Source organism: Gopherus flavomarginatus, chromosome 1, assembly GCF_025201925.1.
Source record: "Gopherus flavomarginatus isolate rGopFla2 chromosome 1, rGopFla2.mat.asm, whole genome shotgun sequence".
In the NCBI taxonomy this organism is placed as follows: domain Eukaryota; kingdom Metazoa; phylum Chordata; order Testudines; family Testudinidae; genus Gopherus; species Gopherus flavomarginatus.
This window is the reverse complement of record NC_066617.1, coordinates 230,740,066-230,764,346: the sequence shown is the minus strand read 5'-3', so window position 1 is coordinate 230,764,346 and position 24,281 is coordinate 230,740,066. Positions and strand designations below refer to the sequence as shown.

At 42.3% G+C, this 24,281-nt stretch overlaps 1 protein-coding gene across 4 annotated transcripts in view; it reads right to left on the bottom strand.

The window, feature by feature from the left end:
* The window catches only part of CTPS2 (CTP synthase 2), a 165,507-nt gene that overhangs the window by 21,925 nt on the left and 119,301 nt on the right, over window positions 1-24,281 (bottom strand). The window lies entirely within an intron of this gene.

Sequence of the window (24,281 nt, the reverse complement as noted above, 5' to 3'; positions counted from 1 at the left end):
CTCTTACGTACCACACTTTAAATGTGTAATGCCTTGGAAACACAGTTTGATCACAGCTAGCTCACATGCTGCTGAACATGGTTTGCCCTGGTCTACACTGACCGGTCAGTCATATGGATTGTCATTTAACTTAACTCATAGACTCATAGACTTTAGGGTCAGAAGGGACCAATGTGATCATCTAGTCTGACCTCCTGCACAAAGCGGGCCACAGAACCCTACCCATCCACTTCTATAACAAACCCCTAACCTATGTCTGAGTTATTGAAGTCTTCAAATTGTGGTTTGAAGACCTCAAGCTGCAGAGAATCCACCAGCAGGTGACCCATGCCCCACGCTGCAGAGGAAGGCGAAAAACCTCCAGGGCCTCTGCCAATCTGCCCCGGAGGAAAATTCCTTCCCGACCCCAAATATGGCGATCAGCTAAACCCTGAGCATGTGGGCAAGACTCACCAGCCAGCACTCAGGAAAGAATTCTCTGCAGTAACTCAGATCCCATCCCATCCCACATCCCATCACCGACCACTGGGCATACTTATCTGCTGGTAATCAAAGATCAATTGCCAAAATTAAGCTATCCCATCATACCATCCCTTCCATAAACTTATCAAGCTTAGTTTTAAAGCCAGGTATGTCTTTTGCCCCCACTACTCCCCTTGGAAGGCTGTTCCAGAACTTCACTCCTCTAATGGTTAGAAACCTTCATCTAATTTCAAGTCTAAACGTCCTAGTGTCCAGTTTATACCCATTCGTTCTTGTGTCTACATTGGTGCTAAACTTAAATAATTCCTCTCCCTCCCTAATATTAATCCCTCTGATATATTTATAAAGAACAAGCATATCCCCCCTCAGCCTTCTCTTGGCTAGACTAAACAAGCCAAGCTCTTTGAGTCTCCTTTCATATGACAAGTTTTCCATTCCTCGGATCATCCTAGTAGCCCGTCTCTGAACCTGTTCCAGTTTGAATTCATCCTTCTTAAACATGGAAGACAAGAACTGCACACAGTATTCCAGGTGAGGTCTCACCAGTGCCTTATATAATGGTACTAACACCTCCTTATCTTTGCTGGAAATACCTCGCCTGATGCATCCTAAAACCGCATTAGCTTTTTTAACGGCCATATCACATTGGCAGCTCATAGTCATCCTGTGATCAACCAATACTCCAAGGTCCTTCTCCTCCTCTGTTGCTTCCAAATGATGTGTCCCCAATGTATATCTAAAATTCTTATTATTAATCCCTAAGTGCATGACCTTGCACTTTTCACTATTAAATTTCATCCTATTATTATTACTCCAGTTTACAAGGTCATCCAGATCTTCCTGTATGATATCCCGGTCCTCCTCCGTGTTAGCAATACCCCCCAGCTTTGTGTCATCCACAAACTTTATTAGCACATTCCCACTTTTTGTGCCAAGATCAGTAATAAAAAGGTTAAATAAGATTGGTCCCAAAACTGATCCTTGAGGAACTCCACTAGTAACCTCCTTCCAGCCTGACAGTTCACCCTTCAGTACGACCAGTTGTAGTCTCCCCTTTAACCAGTTTCTTATCCACCTTTCAATTTTCATATTGATCCCCATCTTTTCCAATTTGACTAATAACTCCCCATGTGGAACCGTGTCAAATGCCTTACTGAAATCGAGGTAAATTAGGTCTACTGCATTTCCTTTGTCTAAATAATCTGTCACCTTCTCAAAGAAGGAGATCAGGTTGGTTTGGCACGATCTACCTTTAGTAAAACCATGTTATAATTTTGTCCCAATTACCATTGACCTCAATGTCCTTAACTACTTTCTCCTTCAAATTTTTTTCCAAGACCTTACATACTACAGATGTCAAACTAACAGGCTTATAGTTACTCGGATCACCTTTTTTCCCTTTCTTAAAGATAGGAACTATGTTAGCAATACTCCAGTCGAACAGTACAACCCCTGAGTCCGATTCATTAAAAATTCTCGCTAATGGGCTTGCAATTTCATGCGCTAGTTCCTTTAATATTCTTGGATGAAGATTGTCTGGGCCCTCCGATTTTGTCCCATTAAGCTGTTCAAGTTTGGCTTCTACCTCAGATGTGGTAATATCCACCTCCATATCCTCATTCCCATTTGTCATCCTTCCATTATCCCTAAGCTCCTCATTAGCCTTATTAAAGACTGAGGCAAAGTACTTATTTAGATATCGGGCCATGCCTAGGTTATCCTTAACCTCCTTTCCATCCTCAGTGTTTAGCAGTCCCACTTCTTCTTTCTTCGTTTTCTTCTTATTTATATGGCTATAGAACCTTTTACTATTGGTTTTAATTCCCTTTGCAAGATCCAACTCTACTTGGCTTTTAGCCTTTCTCACTTTATCCCTACATGTTCTGACCTCTCTAAGGTAGCTTCCCTTGCTAATCCCACCCTTCTTCCACTCCTTGTAGGCTTTCTGCTTTTTCTTAATCACCTCTCTGAGATGCTTGCTCATCCAGCTTGGTCTACAACTCCTGCCTGTGGTTTTTTTCCCCCTTTCTTGGGATGCAGGCTTCCGATAGTTTCTGCTCAACTCTTCACAAACATGTTTGACTACAATAAGATTTTGAAATGTAGACATGCCCTTGATTTCAAAAATTACCTTTGCAATGTGACATACCCTCAAGTAGTCCTGACTTCCTGAGTCTGTAGGCATCCTGACACATTAGCTGCGAGGTGTGAACTGCCCTAGTCATATTAATGGGGTGGTGATTCTGAATCCTAAACAACATCAACTTTGTTAACAGTTTTACTACAGATAACAGAAAAACATTACGAAGAAGGAGTATGAAGTTCTGCCCAGTCTACTGTGAATGGCATCTCATATAGCTATCATAAGCGGGTGGAGCTTGGTCTGTGGGCAGAACTTGGGACGATATCATCACTTTCCCTGTTGCAGAACGACCCCTGAAAGAAGGACTGTAAGATAACTCTTAGCTTCCAATTAACATAATGAATTCTGCTCTCTAATTCTGACTGTTACCTGAAGACCCGGAAGCAGCTGAAACTGCATTTTGCCTACAGCAGGAACAGTATTCTGATTCTGCTACACAAAACATATGATTGTTTCTGGTAGTGTTTGTAACCTGAACACACTATTCAACTGAATATCTTTTTTGCGCTGAGTGTGATTAGTTGCAAGGATTGATACAAGGATTACAGTTAAAATTTTGCCATTTGCCTGGTTTTGCTGGTACTAGCCGTTATATCTATGGGAAATTCCTCTCACAGTGTTAAAATCTTTCAAAATGGTAGAGACACCAAATTTATGTATCCATATATGTAAAAACACGCCAAGGAATGAGACTGGCCAAGAAGGGCTCAGAAAATAAAAAATAGTCACACAGAGTGGTAATCAGGAACTGCATTTTATTAATTTTAGTTTGCCCTTCTGCAGCAATAAAAACATTCTATGAGAGCAATAATGCATTTCATAAAGTGAAGCTATACAATTCAGAAGGGATGGTGAAAGGTGCTTGGGGCACTGTGCTAATGTAACTCAGACGTGCAATTATCTTTGCACAACCTCATATCTTTCAAATGTTATTTATGATCTATATACTTGTTGTAAAGTACCACAAATAAAAGCTGTGATCAAATTGGTTGAAGATTACAAACCCTGTAATTACTTCCCAAACAACATGAATGTGGGGATTATGCAGCTTCTTCAGCCAAAGCATCACTACTCTAGTCCACATATTTTTAAATCAATTATACTTTTCTGAATTCTACTTACCATTTATTACGCACTTGAAATACGGGGCACAGTTACATAATCAAAACATATAACATCAGAAACAGAGTGTACAAAACACACAGGGTGAAATACTGACTGAAGTCAAAGGCAAAACTCTAATGAGGAGTTGCTTGCTTGCCTCTAGAACATAGGAAGGGAGGCCTTTCAGTGGATATACTCGTTCTTGTAGATGACATGGGGTGGTGGTGATGAACAGTCATTCGTCCTCACTAATGATTACCTCCAATAGGATTGTGTGGGTTCCATGTTTTTGCTGTTTAATGTGTATCTCAGGCAGGACCGGCTCCAGATTTTTTGCTGGCCCAAGCGGGGGGGAAAAAAAAGCCACGGCAGTGCAATCGGGCTGCTCCACTCTTCGGTAGCAATTCAGCAGCAGGTCCTTCGCTCCGAGAGGGACTGAGGGACCTGCTGCCGAAGACCCGGACATGCCGCCCCAGTAGTGGCTGGAGTGCCACCCCTTGATATTGGCCGCCTCAAGCACCTGCTTTTTTAGCTGGTGCCTGGAGCTGGCCCTGATTTCAGGTTACTGAAGAAGATGAGGGCCAAGGGGTTGTTAAAATTGGAAGCTCCTAAATCCATACTTAATTACCTGCTTGAATTTCAAAAGCGCTGAGCACCTAAATAGCATTCTACAAAGTCAACATTAGGATCCTATTTTTGAAAATTAGGTCTGAGAGGTTTTCATCTATTGTTACCTGTATGCTGATGATTATACTCATCTGTACTTTTTATTCCCCACTTCAAATCTAAACTTTATATCTCTTTGCCTTCCCAGTACCTGGCCCAGATAGGATCTTCCATGAACATTAAATCAAAATATCCTGAAAGTAATGCTGGCAGGTAGATGAAAGCCTCTGGAGAAAGTGAGAGAGATGGCAACTTCCTCCTTTGTTGAGACTATGCCTGATTCTTGGATTCTGTGACGTTGCCACTCTAATCTGGGCCTCTCCATATACTTATCCACCCCTTAGTCACCTCCACATGAGATTACAGAATTTGGGGCTGATCTTGAAGAAGAATCAAAAGCATCAGCTAGCACATAATGTGGCTTCCTATTTAGGAAATGGGGAACTTCAGTTGGAACATGTTACAATTTTGCTGTGGAAGGTGAACTTCTATTTTTGCCTCCAGGTGGAAAGCAAAGGGCTGATGAGTATCTCTAAAGTGCTAAAAATAGCCACTCTACGAAAACACATCTTTTCCCATGCCCCACTACAGCAGTTATGGTTACGCAGAGACGAAATCAGAAAGGCTAAGGCACAAAATGGGTTATATCTAGCAAAGGGCATAAAAGGCAATAAACAGTTGTTCTATAAATACATTAAGAGCAAGACAAAGACAAAGGAAAGTGTAGGTCCTCTACTTAGCAGGCAAGGAGCTTATAATCAAGAATGTTAGGGTGTTTAATGCTTACTTTGCTACATTATTCACTAAAAAGGTTAATGGTGATCAGATACACAACACCATTAATATTAACAAAAGGAGGGGAAGGAACACAAGCCAAAATAGTGAAAGAACACATTAAAGTATATTTAGATACTTATGTAATTCATCCTGGGGTACTTAAGGAACTAGCTGAAACAATCTCAGAACCCTTAGCAATTGTCTTTGAGAACTTATGGAGGATGAGTGAGGTCCCAGAGGACAAGAGAAGGGCAAACATAGTATCTATCTTTAAAAGGGGGAACAAAGAGGACATAGGCTGATTGGTCTGTAATTCCTAACTTTGAACTGGAAAAATATGGGAACACAATTATTAAGCATCTAGAGGATAATAGGGTTATAAGAAATAGCCAACATGTATTTGTCATGAACAAGTCATGCCAAACCTCACCCTAATTTCCTTCTTTGACAGGGTTACTGGCCTACTGGATAGGAAGGAAGCAGTAGACATGATCTATCTTAATTTTAGTAAGGCTTCTGATGCAGTCCCACATGACAGTCTCATAAATCAACTAGGGAACCATGGTCTAGATGAAATTACTATAAGGTGGGTGTATAACTGGTTGAAAGACCATACTCAAAGAGTAGTTATCAATGGTTTACTATCAAAGTGGCAGGGCATATCTAGTGGGGTATCACGGGGGACAGTCCTGGGACTGCTATTATTCAATATTTTAATGACTTGGACAATAGAATGGTGAGTATGCTTATACAAGTATGAGAGGGGTAGCCGTGTTAGTCTGGATCTGTAGAAGCAGCAAAGAGTCCTGTGGCACCTTATAGACTAACAGAGGTTTTGGAGCATGAGCTTTCGTGGGTGAATACCCACTTCGTCAGATGCATGTAGTGGAAATTTCCAGGGGCAGGTATATATATGCAGGCAAGCTAGAGATAATGAGGTAGTTCAATCAGGGAGGATGAGGCCCTGCTCTAGCAGTTGAGGTGTGAAAACCAAGGGAGGAGAAACTGGTTCTGTAATTGGCAAGCCATTCACAGTCTTTGTTTAATCCTGAGCTGATGGTGTCAAATTTGCAGATGAACTGAAGCTCTGCAGTTTCTCTTTGAAGTCTGGTCCTGAAGTTTTTTTTGCTGCAGGATGGCCACCTTAAGGTCTGCTATAGTGTGGTCAGGGAGGTTGAAGTGTTCTCCTACAGGTTTTTGTATATTGCCATTCCTAATATCTGATTTGTGTCCATTTATCCTTTTCCGAAGCGACTGTCCAGTTTGGCCAGTGTAATAGCAGAGGGGCATTGCTGGCATATGATGGCATATATTACATTGGTGGACGTGCAGGTGAATGAACCGGTGATGGTGTGGCTGATCTGGTTAGGTCCTGTGATGGTGTCGCTGGTGTAGATATGTGGGCAGAGTTGGCATCGAGGTTTGTTGCATGGATTGGCTCCTGAGCTAGAGTTAATATGGTGCGGTGTGCAGTTACTGGTGAGAATATGTTTCAGGTTGGCAGGTTGCCTGTGGGCGAGGACTGGTCTGCCACCCAAGGCCTGTGAAAGTGTGGGATCATTGTCCAGGATGGGTTGTAGGTCCCTGATGATGCGTTGGAGAGGTTTTAGCTGGGGACTGTATGTGATGGCCAGTGGAGTCCTGTTGGTTTCTTTCTTGGGTTTGTCTTGCAGTAGGAGGCTTCTGGGTACACGTCTGGCTCTGTTGATCTGTTTCCTTATTTCCTCATGCGAGTATGGTAGTTTTGAGAATGCTTGGTGGAGATTTTGTAGGTGTTGGTCTCTGTCTGAGGGGTTAGAGCAGATGCGGTTGTACCTCAGTGCTTGGCTGTAGACAATGGATCGTGTGATGTGCCTGGGATGGAAGCTGGAGGCATGAAGGTAGGCATAGCGGTCGGTAGGTTTTCGGTATAGGGTGGTGGTAATGTGACCATTACTTATTTGCACCGTGGTGTCTAGGAAGTGGACCTCCCATGTAGATTGGTCCAGGCTGAGGTTAATAGTGGCGTGGAAGCTGTTGAAATCGTGGTGGAATTTTTCCAGAGACTCCTTCCCATGGGTCCAGATGATGAAGATGTCATCAATGTAGCGTAGGTAGAGAAGGGGCGTGAGTGGACGAGAGCTGAGGAAGCGTTGTTCCAGGTCGGCCATAAAAATATTGGCATATTGTGGGGCCATGCGGGTGCCCATAGCTGTGCCACTGATCTGGGAGATATATTTTTTATCATCTATTTTAAAATAGTTGTGTGTATTAATAGGAGTGGCATAGTAAAGCATGGGAGGTAATTGTCCCATTCTGCTCAGCACTGATGAGGCCTCACATGGAGTACTGTGTCCAATTCTGAGCACCAAACTTTAGGAAAGATGTGAACAAACTGGAGAGAGTCCAGAAGAGAACAACAAGAATGATAAAAGGTTTAGAAAACCTGACCAATGATGAAAGGTTAAAAACACTGGGAATGGTTAGTTTTGAGAAAAGAAGACTGAGACGGGACCTGATAGCAGTCTTCAAATATGTTGGGGGCTGTTACAAAGAGGACAATGATCAATTGTTTCACTTAATGCAGGACAAGAAGTAATGGCTTAATTTACAGCAAGGAAGATTTAGGTTAGCTACACCTCTACCTCGATATAACGCTGTCCTCGGACACCAAAAAATCTTACTGCATTATAGGTAAAACTGCGTTATATCGAACTTAATTTGATCTGCCGGCGCGCGCAGCTGCTTTATCGCGTTATATCCGAATTCGTGTTATATCGGGTGGCGTTATAACGAGGTAGAGGTGTATTAGGAAAATAAATTCTAACTATAAGGGCAGTTAAGTACTGGAATAGGCTTCCAACGGAGGCTGTGGAATTCCCATGATTGGAGTTTTTTACGAAGAGGTTGAACAAACACCTGTCAGGGATGGTGTAAGTTTACTTGGTCCTGCCTCAGCACAGTGGACAGGACTTGATGATTTCTTGAGGTTCCTTCCAGCCCCATGCTTCTGTTATTCTAGCTAGAAAATTTTTGCTCCCTGGTTCCGTAGTTAAATTTTCATGGTGGGCAGCAGCACATTGTTCATAGATGGTCCAGTCCCTGGAACTCTCATCTACTTAAAATCTACCTAAGTCTGAGTTAGGTGACCTTTAAGAAAAAATACATGATGCAGTTGTTTAATCTTGTTTCTAATTAGCAGAAGATTTTCTGTCAGAGGGGTGGTGGTCTAAAACAGGAAACAGTCTATTACGTGTGGTTACGTTATTTTTATTTTTGTACTTACTAAGTTATTCTTTGCACATTATAAACTAATCCTCTACCGCTTCCCCAGATTTTTAGAATGTCTTGAATTCTAGGGTCTCAGGTGAACTGAAAAGGGCTCCGACTACTAATGCTTTGTGTGGTTGGGTGGGGAAAAGAGGTATTTATAAATTAATTCCTCATGTTGGTCCTCAGCCTGGACCCTCCTTTTCACTTAGATAACCTCTACAGCTGTCTACTCCTTTGGAGACTATTTGAGACAACCATCAATGCTTATTTGTTCCATTACTTTGGGAATGTCTATACTACAGTGCGACACCTACGCCACTGTGGTGCTGTAGACACTACAGCATTGGAAGGATTTTTTCCATCACTGTAGTAAATCCTACCTACTGTGTGTGCATAATTAATGAGCCATGCATATTTTTAATTTTTTATGCAAAAAAGAACTTCTGCCAAAATGAACAGGAGTACTTGTGGCACCTTAGAGACTAACAAATTTATTTCGGCATAAGCTTTCGTGGGCTACAGCTCACTTTTTCAGATGCATAGCACTTCTGCCAAAATGTTATTGCAGTTCTGCCTTTTGCCCACGGAGGGCACTGTGGTGATAGAAGACAAGCAGTAGCTCCCGGCTAGCTAGGGAAGAGAAAGAGCCTGCCTTCTTTGCAGCACCTGCCAGGCCAGGAGATAGGGGCTATGGGAAGACAGACAGGATGGAATGATGAGGGATCAGACAGGGGCTCATAAGGGCTAGTAGGGGAGGACAGACTGAGGCAAGGGCTGAATGGGATTGGAGACACAAGGTCACAGGGGGAGGGAGGTGCAGGGCCACATGGTGATGGGGGAGAGGATACAGAGCTACATAAGGACAGAGGGTGGCTGAGTGGGGGCAAAGAGACACGGGGATGGGGGATACAGGGACACATAGGGACAGGGGTGACTGAGGGGGGCACAGAGACAAATGGAGACAGGGTGAGGGGGTACAGAGCTACATAGGGACAGAAGAGTGGCTGGGTGGGGGCACAGAAACACATGGGGACGGGGGGAGTGAGTGTCTGAGTGGGGGTAGAGGGATACATGGGATGCAGGAAGACATGCCGACAGGGACAGATGTGACTGAATGGGAGAGGCTAGGGGTCAGCCAGGGTCTGTATGGCGGAAGTTCCCTAACAATCCCTCCCCGCCCCCCCCCAAAAACTGTTCCATACCATTCCCACCCATACCCAACATCCCGTCAAGTTCACACCCAGGCTCCTTCCCTACAATTTACTTCCTCTCTTTTAGCTCCTCCATTACCCCTGGCTCCCTCAAGCCTTTGCACTGCTTCTGAGGGATGCGGGAAATATGGTTCTGTATTGTAGTTTAAATGAATTATTACTCAGAGTTCTGTATTAATATGCCTAGTAAGGAATCTATTTGTAAAAAAACATTTCCTAAATCTTTTTTGTTGTCTGTATTGTTACTGACATACTTGCTGACAGGTATTTTGAAATAAATGACCAAAAATAATTGAAACTGGTGTGCTTATATTGTTGTTTTGGTGAATAAAATATGCAGAATTTTGCAGAATTTTGAAACATTGTGTGCAAAACTTTTAGTTTTTTGTTGCAAAATTTTTAATGTTCTGGCGCAGAATTCCCCCAGGAGTATGTTTAGGTAATAACAGTATGGTCTCATTGGTATTAAATCACAATGATGAATGACTTTAAACACCCATAGAGCTCAATATTTGCTAGTAATTTTCTGTTTGGAGTATTTCACTGCTATTAGGAAATTTATAAATGAAAATGAGAAAACTGTCAGACTCAGATATTTAGTTCATAAGCCTCAACCTGTGGAAGCTGCACCACTTATCATGTTAAGTATTTGCCTTCTGGCACAAGTGTTTGCTGGTGGGGCAAATTATCAACTAGCCTAATTTTCCCAGGACCATCAGGATTTGAAAGAGATTGTCTCATGTCCTGCAATACCAACTGTGATAATGCAATAAATCTTAGTATTTGGAAGGAGATGAAACAATGTTTAAACCCCAAACCTTTCATTTTTGTTTCAGGCTGCCATCTATAAATGTGGCCGCTTAAGAGCTCTGCCACTGCAAACGGCTGATGTGGGGAAAATCTCATTTAACAACAAATCACAATGTTCCATTTACACCCAGAATTCTGTATTATACTCTAAAATACATAGAAAGTGGAAGTCCTCACAAAGCAAACCAAATAAACTAGCTATGCTACTTTAGCATTTGTACAGTTAGCTTCACGTCCGCAATATGCTACGTTATATCCTTGAATCTATATAATTTGATTTCAAAGACTTTGGAAAATCAGTAAGAACTTCAATTTTGTCTGCCATTTTAATCATCTCCTGTTTAGGGAACAAATGATTTGTCATTGCGGAAAGCACTCAATATCAATATAAGCGCTGATCAAATTGCCAGGAGAAGGAACGATTATAGAGACTAGCTAAACACTGAGAGCTCAAAGGATAATGCTAACAGTAACATAGGTGTGCAGAGGGGAAAGCCGATGGTAGTATGAAATGAAGCAGCAGCTGTTGCTGATTACTAATACCTCCTCAAATGGTTAAGAAAATCCCCGCAATGACTCCCTTTAAAATGCCCCTTTAAAGTGCATAAAAAGGGTGTTCCTTTTTTAAACAGTGATTTCTCATTTATAATTCACTGAAATTGTAAAGATAATGGAGATGTTGATGTGGAAAGCCCACAAAGGCATGATTTACTATATTTTAGAGCTAGTTTAAATATATCCAAATTTTCCTCAATATTCATAGTGCACCAAAATCTTCTTTATGTTTTCTGTTTGCATATTTAGCATTACTACCATTTGATTTCAGAATATTTCTAGTATTTCATGCATATGATATTTTTGGCATTGATATTAAGATCATGATATTTAGCTTAGCTGCTGGTCATTTAAATAGATTAAGAAAATTAAAAAAAAACACAGCAAATAAAATTCTCACATAAAGCAGAAAAAAATAACTAGTACAAATGAGATGAGGCACTTGAAAGCTGATATCCTCCCTAAAACTAGAGTTAACAAACTCCTATCGACAAGATATGGCATGAGCTGACAGCCACTTGCAATTTGTCTTTAATTTTATAATTGTAATCAAAACTGGATACAGTTTACTTGTAGAGTTACACAAAGGATCTTAATCAAAATTCTGCATCCAAATACCCCTGGACTTCACAAGGGTTCAAAATCTGAACTTATGCAGCTAGCCTCTGACTCTGACTCACTAATGGGTTAAACCAAAACCCTGGATCCTAACATACCAAAACTTTGGAGGGAGAATTGCAAACTTACAGTCTAAATTTTATAGCTTGGGTTGATTTCTAGTTTAACATGACCTATGGCCCTGATTCTGGAAAACACTTAATTGTGTGCTTAAATTTATCCATAGAAACGTGCTGTTCTGAGCAGGAGTACTTTCCTGAATAGGGGCCAATATGAACACGCTTTCTGTAGTATAACTGATTGCTCATAGCAAGAGATCATAGAAAGTACAGCAAGGAACTGAACCTTGAAAACTTAAAAAAGATCACAGTCAGTTCATTTTGGTAGAAATGTCTGTCATAAATCGTTTGGAAGTGTGGCCCAAAAGAATCTGGAGCAACATCATCAACAAATTAAAATTATTTTTATTAATATGGACTGACAACAGAAAATCTTTCATAATCAAGTTCATGTGGCAGCCCAGAAACACTTCAAAGAGTTGTCCCAATCCACATTCCTAAATCTCATATGAATCTTTTAGCAGTTCTGGCTTTGTTAACTTAGGTAAGAATGATTTTTACACAATACCTAAAATTTCAATCTCTCATACTTTCAGTTTCCTTTTGGAACTGACTCAGACCTACACTTGCGAACTCTGAACAAGCTCCTGGATGAGGAAGAGAAGGAGTCATCTTGCCCTACAGCGTGAGAGACTGGAGGCTGGATACCCACCATCCCCTTTTTTGTATCCTCTCACACCATGCCCAAGTAAACTTGCTGCTCACTCTCCCTGTCTGGGGTGGGATCTGAGTTACTACAGAGAATTCTTTCCTGGGTGTTGGCTGGTGAGTCTTGCCCACATGATCAGGGTTTAACTGATCACCATATCTGGGGTCAGGAAGGAATTTTCCTCCAGGGCACATTGGCAGAGGCCCTGGAGGTTTTTCGCCTTCCTCTGAAGCATGGGGCATGGGTCACTTGCTGGAGGATTCTCTGCATCTTGAGGTCTTTAAACCATGATTTGAGGACTTCAATAACTCAGATATAGGTTAGGGGTTTGTTACAGGAGTGGGTGAGTGAGATTCTGTGGCCTGCATTATGCAGGAGGTCAGACTAGATGATTATAATGGTCCCCTCTGACCTTAAAGTCTATGGGCTGGTCTATCCTGGGGGGTGGGGGTATTGATCTGAAATAAGCAACTTCAGCTACGTGAATAGCGTGGCTGAAGTCGAAGTATCTTAGATCGATTTACCTTGGGTCCTCACGGCGCAGGATCGACATCCACGGCTCCCCATGTCAACTCTGCTAGATGAGACGCGATATATCGATCCCCGAAAAATCAATCGCTACCCGCCGATACGGCGGGTAGTCTGGACATACCCTATGAGTCTATGAGTCTGGAATTACTGGTCTTGCAGAGCACGGTAGTTCTATGAACTGATAAAGACTGGCTCAGAACTCAGTCGTACAAAATACCCTTTGTGTCTCCTGTTTTTTCTTCTCTTTTTTCTTTGCTCTTTTTTTATTTTGTGGCTTGCATTTCTTTACTCACCAGAAGGCTCCATGCTGCTCAATGTAGGGGTCTGGGAGCCAACTGGTGGTTCCAGTAGCTTTTATGTGCTCTTGTAGCTCAGCTCTATGTTACAGGAACAAAAAGAAAAGAGAAGAAAAGACTGTGCCAGAAGTTTCCCCATAGCTGGCTATATTAGGAGCCACTTCTGGAGCAGCACAGTAAGGCAGTCAGCTTTCAGGGACCCACTTTCTATTTTCTCCACAGCCACAGGCACATTCTATTTTATTCACCCCTTCTCTGATGAGTTCTGACCTGCCCCTCTCAACTTATATCCAGTAAAAGAAGTGCAGGCCTAGGAACCAGGATGTGTTGAGTTCCCTCACTGTCCTTAACAATACTTTCCACTCACAGAGCTTTGCAAATTGAACGTATTGTCCCCATTTTAGTGGTGGAGAAAATTAATGTAAAAGAGGTTAAGAGATTTGTTTGAGGGGCACTGCCTAAAAGTCAGGAGGCCTTTCTAATCTTGATTCTGACAAAAACTTGCTGAGACCTTGTGCAAGTCATTTAACTTCACAGCACTTCCATTTGTCAGAAGTATATCTTTGCTTTGCGAACAGGGGCTGCTAACAGGGAGTTTCACAAGGAAGTTTTCCAGGTGAAGGAGGAGCAAATACAGCATCTGTGGGGTAAGTGACTGACTGTCTGTAGTGTGTGTTTGTTTGTGTTTGGGGGTTACTTGCTGTGTGCCGAGCTTGTGTTTGTCGGTCTGTCTGTTTGGTTGGTTGGTTGGTTGAAGGACCATGTGCTGTAGCTGGCAGTTGGAGGCTGTGAGCTTCAAAGGAAGGTTTGAAAGCTAGAAGCCTCTGGTAATTGGCTGAGCCTTAATCAGTGGGCGTGGCATTCACTCCGGCCAGGGCTTTATAAAGCCGCGCAGAAGCGACCAGGGAGCTTTGCGACCAGGGGCTGCTAACAGGGAGTTTCGCAAGAGAGTTTGGCAGGGGAGTGGGAAGGGAGAGGGGGTCCCTTATCGGTCCTATCTGTGCCCCTTTAGTCCCCTTAAAACCTATAAACCAAACTACATCCAAAACCTCTTTCTTTAAACCACCCTTTCATTAACTAGGAGACAATGCAGGCAGAAGCCCAGCAGCAGAGTGGGGGCTATCCAGTTTATTGCGCTGAGTGTAGCATGTATGATTACCTGCCCTGTGGGTGGGTGGCATATGTGTGCAGTCGGCGCAAGGAGCTCCTGGCCCTCAGAGACCACGTATGGACTTTGGAGGCCAGGGTGGCGGAACTGGAGGAGCAAAGAGGTACATTGATGAGGCTTTCCAGGACACTGTAGAATTGTCCCACCTCTGGTCAGACAGCCCTGTGCTGCTGAGGAGGAAGAAAGGCCCAGGGAAGCAGAGCAATCAATGGGAGCAGAGGGAAACCTTCCCATAGTTGGGACCCTCCTTCCAGATGGTGCTGGGGTTGCCTCTCACACTCAGGTTACCTCCCTGGGGGAGGGAACTCCATTTTCTAGGAAAAGACAGGTGTTAGTAATGGAAGATTTGATTATTAGAAACGTAGATAGCTGGGTTTGTGATGACCAGGAGAACTGTATGGTGACTTGCCTGCCTGGTGCAAAGGTTGCGGATCTCTCGAGGCATCTAGACAGACTTATGTGTAGTGCTGGGAAGGAGCCAATGGTCATGGTACATGTAGGTACCAATGACATAGGGAAGGGTAGGAGAGATGTCCTGGAAGCCAAATTTAGGCTGCTAGAGAAGAGACTGAAATCCAGGACCTCTATGGCGGCATTCTCAGAAATATTCCCAGTTCCATGCGCAGGGCCAGGTAGGCAGGCAGAGCTTCAGAGTCTCAATGCATGGATGAGACGATGGTGTAGAGAGGAGGGGTTTACGTTCATTAGGAACCGGGGAAACTTTTGGGATGGGGGGAGCCTATACAGGAGAGATGGGCTCCACCTAAACCAAAGTGGAACCAGACTGCTGGCACTAAACATTAAAAAGGTTGTAGAGCAGTTTTTAAATTAGGAGATGGGGGAAAGCCGACTGCTGCAGAGGAGCATGTGGATCGGAAACAGAATTCTCTAAGGGGAGAGTCTGATGATAGAGAATCTCCAGGTTATAGTCAGGAGCAGAGGACGGAAGAGGATAATGTAAGGGCCAGATCAGATGATAAACAAACAGTCACATAAAAAAGAATTTGGCACACCAGAAAAGGGCAGACAAATAAACAGGGACAAGTTTTTAAAGTGCTTGTACACAAATGCTAGAAGTCTAAATAATAAGATGGGTGAACTAGAGTGCCTTGTGATAAAGGAGGATATTGATATAATAGGCATCACAGAAACCTGGTGGACTGAGAGCAATCAATGGGACATAATCATTCCGGGGTACAAAATATATCGGAAGGACAGACCAGGTCGTGCAGGGGGAGGAGTGGCACTATATGTGAAAGAAAATGTAGATTCAAATGAAGTAAAAATCTTAAGCGAATCCACATGTTCCATAGAATCTCTATGGATAGAAATGTCATGCTCTAATAAAAATATCTATTATCGACCACCTGACCAGGACAGTAATAGTGATGATGAAATGCTAAGGGAAATTAGACAGGCTATCAAAATTAAGAACCCAATAATAGGTTCAATTATCCCCATATTGACTGGGAACATTTCACTTCAGGACGAAATGCAGAGATAAAATTTCTCGATACTTTAAATGACTGCTTCATGGAGCAGCTGGTATGGGAACCCACAAAGGGAAAGGCAACTCCAGATTTAATCCTGAGTGGTGCACAGGAGCTGGTCCAAGAGGTAACTATAGCAGGACCGCTTGCAAATAGTGACCATAATATAATAACATTTAACATTCCTGTGGTGGGAAGAACATCTCAACAGCCCAACATTGTGGCATTTAATTTCAAAAGGGGGAACTATACAAAAATGAGGGGGTTAGTTTAAAAAAAAGTTAAAAGGTACAGTGACTAAAGTGAAACCCCTGCAAGCTGCATGGGCGCTTTTTAAAGACACCATAATAGAGGCCCAATTTCAATGTATACCCCAATAAGAAACACAGTAAAAGAACTAAAAAAGAGCCATCGCGGTTTAACAACCATGTAAAAGAACCAGTGAGAGATAAAAAGACTTCCTTTAAAAAGTGGAAGTCAAATCCTAGTGAGGCAAATAGAAAGGAGCATAAACACTGCCAAATTAAGTGCAAGAGTGTAATAAGAAAAGCCAAAGAGGAGTTTGAAGAACGGCTATCCAAAAACTCCAAAGGTAATAACAAAATGTTTTTTAAGTACATCAGAAGCAGGAAGCCTGCTAAACAGCCAGTGGGGCCCCTTGACTATCGAAATACAAAAGAAGCACTTAAAGATGATAAAGTCATTGTGGAGAAACTAAATGGATTCTTTGCTTCAGTCTTCACGGCTGAGGATGTTAGGGAGATTCCCAAACCTGAGCTGGCTTTTGTAGGTGACAAATCTGAGGAACTGTCACAGATTGAAGTGTCACTAGAGGAGGTTTTGAAATTAATTGATAAACTCAACATTAACAAGTCACAGGACCCGATGGCATTCACCCAAGAGTTCTGAAAGAACTCAAATATGAAGTTGCGGAACTATTAACTAAGGTTTGTAACCTGTCCTTTAAAGCGGCTTCGGTACCCAATGACTGGAAGTTAGCTAATGTAACGCCAACATTTAAAAAGGGCTCTAGAGGTGATCCCGGCAATTACAGACTGGTAAGTCTAACGTTGGTACCGGGCAAATTAGTCGAAACAATAGTTAAGAATAAAATTGTCAGACACATAGAAAAACATAAACTGTTGAGAAATAGTCAACATAGTTTCTGTAAAGGGAAATCGTGTCTTACTAATCTATTAGAGTTCTTTGAAGGGGTCAACAAACATGTGGACAAGGGGGATCCAGTGGACATAGTGTACTTAGATTTCCAGAAAGCCTTTGACAAGGTCCTTCACCAAGGGCTCTTACGTAAATTAAGCTGTCATGGGATAAAAGGGAAGGTCCTTTCATGGACTGAGAACTGGTTAAAAGACAGGGAACAAAGGGTAGGAATCAATGGTAAATTCTCAGAATGGAGAGGAGTAACTAGTGGTGTTCCCCAAGGGTCAGTCCTAGGACCAATCCTATTCAATTTATTCATAAATGATCTGGAGAAAGGGGTAAACAGTGAGGTGGCAAAGTTTGCAGATGATACTAAACTACTCAAGATAGTTAAGACCAAAGCAGATTGTGAAGAACTTCAAAAAGATCTCACAAAACTAAGTGATTGGGCAACAAAATGGCAAATTAAATTTAATGTGGATAAATGTAAAGTAATGCACACTGGAAAAAATAATCCCAACTACATATACAATATGATGGGGGCTAATTTAGCTACAACGAGTCAGGAAAAAGATCTTGGCGTCATCGTGGATAGTTCTCTGAAGATGTCCACGCAGTGTGCAGAGGCGGTCAAAAAAGCAAACAGGATGTTAGGAATCATTAAAAAGGGGATAGAGAATAAGACTGAGAATATATTATTGCCCTTATATAAATCCATGATACGCTCACATCTCGAACTGTGTACAGATGTGGTCTCCTCATCTCAGAAAAGATATTCTAGCACTAGAAAAGGTTCAGAAAAGGGCAACTAAAATGATTAGGGGTTTAGAGAGGGTCCCATATGAGAAAAGATTAAAGAGGCTAGGTCTCTTCAGCTTGGAAAAGAGGAGACTAAGGGAGGATATGATAGAGGTATATAAAATCATGAGTGATGTGGAGAAAGTGGATAAGGAAAAGTTATTTACTTATTCCCACAATACAAGAACTAGGGGTCACCAAATGAAATTAATAGGTAGCAGGTTTAAAACAAATAAAAGGAAGTTCTTCTTCACACAGCGCACAGTCAACTTGTAGAACTCCTTACCTGAGGAGGTTGTGAAGGCTGGGACTATAACAGTGTTTAAAAGAGAACTGGATAAATTCATGGTGGTGAAGTCCATAAATGGCTATAAGCCAGGATTGGTAAAGAATGGTGTCCCTAGCCTCTGTTCGTCAGAGGATGGAGATGGATGGCAGGAGAGAGATCACCTGATCATTTCCTGTTAGGTTCACTCCCTCTGGGGCACCTGGCATTGGCCACTGTCAGTAGACAGATACTGGGCTAGATGGACCTTTGGTCTGACCCGGTACGGCCGTTCTTATGTTTTTATGTTATATCTACAGGCATTTTTTTTTAGTTATGAAATAAAATGCAATATATTATCAAGGCCAGTGGCCAGAATAGAACTCAGTCCCTTCAGGCTCCAAATCTGGTCTTTAATTGAGTTGACCCCATGGCTGTTGGGGAAGACTTCTACCATAAATTTTTGCATCACGCCTTGGCAAAATGTCAAGTGAAAAATGCTTTGCAGGTTTTCACCTGCCTTGCTGCAGATGTTCTTCAGTCTCCTGAAAATTCAACATTTTCAGAGTCCAAAATCCCATGTAAACAAACTCATGAAAAATTCTAAACATGTTTTCTTGACAAACTGCTTCCATCAATTTTGCCCCATGAGAGGTATTACTGCTTTATGGAAAAATGCACAGTCTGTATGCACAATCTCTACTAATGCCAACTCTACATTTTTTTCCAAATACATAATCATTGCACATAAAATGCAATCCATAAATAAATAATTTAAAATAGAATGTGTCAAACTGATTACTTTAATTTTGCAGGCAGATATCATAAGAACATTTCCTTTCAACCTTTACCAGAAGCACAGAAAGATGTCAAACAAATCCCACAAAGAATTTAGAAGGATTTTGAACCGTTATGCTGCAAAAAGGGGGCAAGCCAGGCCAGCAGTCCCAGAGTGAACTGCAATTCCAGACTTATTGAAGCTAAGTGCAAGCAAAGTGGCTGAACTCAGATAGTGCTATGCATGGAATGGATATGGAAAAGTACAGGTGAGCTGGGGTGTTGTGTCCATATGGGTAATCTTTGCTAAGGGCTTGAATTTAACTAGAAGTGAGTGGAACAAACTTCCAGCACTTTGGGCCTGATCCAATTCCCATTAGAATAAATGGCCAAACTTCAGTAGCACAGGGTTGGACTATTTGTGACTTAACAAGAATCCAACCATAATCACTCCACATCCTTCCCTCACATCACATCTACACACGCTGTTAACCTCATCACAGTCCCCCAGGGAGACTACTTTAACTCAAGCTGTTAAGGTGTTCCTTGCCCTTTATATCTTTGTTAGGATAAACTCCTGCTCACTCTGAAGTGACCTAAATGAAGCTGAACTATATTAGGATTGAGAGGGCATTCAGGGGACCAAAAAGAAGAGGGGTTTCATGGGACTAGCCAAGCTTGGGGAGGGTAATTATCTGGCTCCCCTGGTCAAAACCCCAACTAGAGGGGAGCTTTGCCCAGGCTGGAGTTCTCTGTGGGGGACTGGTGGACAACAGAAGTCTTCTCCTCCAGCCACAGATTACTATCTGTGCTGCTGCATGGCCAGTCTCAGCGATGCAGCCATTACTCCTGTGTTCCCTGACATATAACTGCACATTGCAAAGGGGTCAAATATTTGATCTTCAAACCCCTAGGTGCTCCTATCTCCAATCTGAGCTCTGTCTATTCCTTTATTCAGTATTTAGTTATTTCTCTTCCTAAAGCCTAGAATTAAGATTGGAGGGGGGGAATCTTTATAAAGATTTAGTAGGTGTAAATCTTGCAAAATAGGTTAGAAGGGTATTCATTTTACAAGCAATGATTAAAGATTTTAATTATAGCTTAACTTGCTTAATGGAAAAATTTGATCTTGGACAGTCCACCTGGTACTTTCTTAATAAAATGCCAGGTATTTAGTCACAACTGATTTAGGCTCAAGGAAGAGAAACACAAATTTGTCTTTGCACTGCCCCCGAAATCGTACTAATGTTTTGATGCATTGTTCTGATATAATCCGGGCTTTACATACTTCACACTATTTTCTATCACTTGCCATGGTTACAAAACACACACCTTGCTTGCCATTGAAACAGATGGATACAAAACAAGGCAGCATATATAAGAAATGTATTTGTCATACACACACAACAATAAATCAACAGAAGAAAAGTGTAGGTTTGCGTGCTCAGAATCAACAGTACCTAGCTTCATAACTGTACTCTAGATGACCCTATTGCATATAAGATTTAGCAATTTAGGCAAACTGCAGCTACAGGGTCTGATCCAGAACCTATTGAAATCAATGGAACCCCCCCCCAACTTCAAGGGGTCCATAGTTGAGAGAGGTTAGCCATTCCCGCAGTGTCTTGAGAAAAACTGATACACAAACAATGTCAGTAGCAGGACTACTTCGTGCCAACTGCAGGTTGGAAACTGGATATGTCATTGCCAGTCCTCTTATCAGGGGAATTTAACCACTGAAATTAACATTGGCTGCGCTAGCCAAGCTGAAAAGGTCTGGCCAGTAAAATATTCCTCAAAGGGGAGGAGCATCACAACTACAAGAAAGGAGAGAAAAAACACTGACTTCATAAAATAAGTAAGTCTTTAAAGATACAGATTTATTTGTTCTTTATTGTGAGAAAAGTGACCATGAGAAAATAAGGATCTTCCTTAACAAAGACAAAATAAGATGCACACTTTATTCTCAGAGCTGCTCACCTTTTACTACAGTTCGTCTACCTTGACCATTATCACATTCCAGCAGATTCTGATTCCAGTTATTTCATAGTCATTAAACAGTCTTAGTAAAGTAGCTCCATTAAGGAGCCAGAAAAAAGAATCAATCACTCTAAGTCCTCTTCCCCCACCAGACCATCACTGAGCAAACCCCATCACTGGGTTCTGGAAGTTTCCACGGGTTGCTCGCAAAGTTTGCCTTTGGACCCCTGTAAACATTAATATGCCCAGCAGGTCCCGTGGAGAGACCTAGCCGTGCTACTTCCTTTCTTCTACTCCCACCAAACCACCTTCAGACCCACTAGCAAAAGAGACAGCCTTGGATTCCGATGACTGAAGTTTCCCATTGTCAGGTATCACTTGTCCCAACATTCTGTCATCCTCCTGCCCTGCCCTGGGATGAATTTAGACCCCAGAATTGGGTAATTGCGTTTAGGAAAGAAATTGAGTGGGCATCAGACAAAAAATTAGTAGATTATCCTAATCTTCATTTTATTCCAGTCAGAATGCACCCTTGTTGTGGTAGAGCTTTGGCTGAGGGAGTGCTATTGGTGGGTAATTTTTGTGAGATGAGCGTGAATTCCTGGAAGGGCCTTTGAGACTGCCGGAAACATAATTTTTTTAAAAAGAGTCTCTCTTTTTAATTCTAAAATAGAATAACAAACCAATATAACAAATTTGTAATTAATGCTGAACTTGTTAGTTAACTTCTTCCTCCATGGCAGTGTCCCTGCCTGCAGGTATATGGGATCTTGGGGAGCAATTACCACACAGGTGGGGTGCAAAATAAACTTTATTAAGAAAATGCAAAAACAGGGAAAATTTAATAGTGAGGGGTATGGGGTTTGTTAAGGTAGGCAATTGGGGAGGGAGTTCTTTTAGTATAGTATAGGGGGTTTCAATAGTGGGGTACAATACAGTGGGGTACAATACAGTTGGTAACCAACTAACACTGAAGTATAAATGTAACAGGTAGCTAACAATTTCTAGGTAAAGGGTGTGTCACAGCAGCATATAACCAACTAACAGTTATGGGTAAAATGTGTTAAATAACCAACAACTCTAGGTAAAAATGTGTCACAGTGGTGTAAATATAAAATGTGAGGTGTGTGAGAGAGAAAAAGGGTAACCAATGGGGTTTTATGCTAGACTTCAGTAATACAATTGAGGTTTGGCAGCAGTAGGAGCGGGGTGAACACGTGGGGGAAGGGATTAAAAGAGAGAGAGAGAGAGAGAAAGGCAGTGGTAGAGGAATGAGGTTAGGGGATGGGGGAAGAGGAGCACGTGGTGGAGCAGGAACCAAAGATAGAGGCGCTACAGAGGGAGATTTAAACTCAGGGAGACACAGAGAGCAGACAGGCTGCAAGTTTAAACAGCAGAGAGACTGCAATGAGTGACTGGGGAGCTCGGGGGGGGGGGGGATTGGGGCAGTGGGAAGACAAATTCAAATAGTAAAAACCTTATCTATCCCCTAACTTAATCAAACTTATATAAAATGACAAGCAGCTACAGAATACAACCAGGCAATGATTTTCTAAACTTATCTTAACCAACAATTAGGCAACACAACAAATATCACAGAAACTTACAAGCTCTACAATCTTAACAAACTATGACTTATTAAATTAAAAAAAAAACAAGACCTATGGTGCACCTTATGCTATGGGGAGGTTACAGAGGGCAGAGTGGTATGTATCCAGGACCCAGCTCCCAAGGAAGCCAAGGGATGGTGGCTACAGCGGTGGATACAGCTGAAAGCAGAGAGCCCCAAGGCAAAGCCCACAGGAGCAGAGCCTAGCAGTGGCAAAGAGCCCTGTAGTTTAAGAGAGGTTTTAAGACACAGACCAAGGTTTAGCTTGAGTCTGTGTGCTGGGGAAACAGAGCCAGCAGCTAAAATAATAAAATAAAAGTATAGAAAGTTTTACAGAGGGATTCTTACCAGTCCCCAAGGCAGCAGCAAAGGCAGAAGCAGCAGCAACATCAGAAGAGGCAAGGAGGGTTCGGTACAGTCTCAATAATCAGGAGATCTCTCAGGTAGCAATTCGTTCTTCGTGGGGGGGGGGGCGTTCAAAAAACGGGGGTACGCTCAAAAATAAAACGAGAGCGGAGAAAGGACCCCCCAGAACCCCTGGCTGATCAGACCAGGCAGCAATGCAGGAACCTTTCTGAGGTGTGTTTCAAAAATGTCTGGTTTTAAAGGCAAACTTGGGCAGTTTCCCACCAGTAATCCTGATAGGCTCCCTCTGTCACAGGGGAGGGGGCACAGGGGAAAAACTGAAGGTAAGCCCAGAGACATGCCTGGACATAGTCCTGTGCAATAGGTGACTCAAGAGCACATGAGACTATGACTCATGCCCAGGATCTTAAAACCACAATAGGCCTTGCAGCTCTGGACATTGCCTACCCTACACCAAGCCCAGGTTCAACGAGGTGATAACAGGACTAACCCTTTGAAAAGGGCAGTGGTCCCGCTTAGCATGCAGCACAAGTGGCCATCCCTTTGAGAAGGGCAATGGCTCTTGTTAAACAACTTAAGGGGCCCTCCCTTTGAGAAGGGCAGTGGCCCTGGTAAACAACTTAACAGCCAGGGAAGGGCGGCCACAGGAGAACAGAAAACAAAATGGAGTCTGGGGAAACAAAATGGAATAGGGGAATAGCTGTAACGGACAGGCAGGTAAGGGCAGGGTAGTAGAAAGGGATACCGGATAGAGGTTTGTCATTTCCTTGCTTGACTATGCCTTGAAGCACCTGGAAGTACTCATCTCATGGGAAGAAGTTAGAATTAGGAACTTTTTTCCCCTTTCAAATTGTTAGTCTCTAAATATCTTTCTTCTTCTTTCTCCCTCCCCAATTTATTTGAATAGAATGAAGGACAGGGAAATGGAACTGTATTCAGATACTGAAACTGAGACAGGTAAAGTTTACTGGATTTCAAGCGAAACCTCTGGTATGAAGAGGCAACACAGAGTGTTTGGGCTTGCAGTCACTTTCCATTAAAAGGGCACATGCCAAAAATATTTACTTATCTTGGTTTGAATTCTGCATGAGGAAAAAAAACACCTTATTCTGTCTGTGATTCAAGGTCAAATAACTCATTTTATCTTAATATAACAAAAACTGTTCAGCTGAGATGGGCAGCTGTATTAATTAGTATACAAGTGAATTTTCTGATTATTGCTAAATATTGTTGCTTCTGTTTTATATGCAGCTAACTTGTGATTCCAAATTGAAGAGAAAAACATATCGCTTTACTGTTTAAGATCATCTCATGAGAATGTCTGATTTACAACTTAGAGCAAATAAACCAACATAGATGGAAGAGGAAGTTCTACTGCACAAGCTGAGCCAAGTGTCCAGGAAACTTTCTTTGAGGCACATCCCCACCCCAACTCACCCACTTCACTAACAAG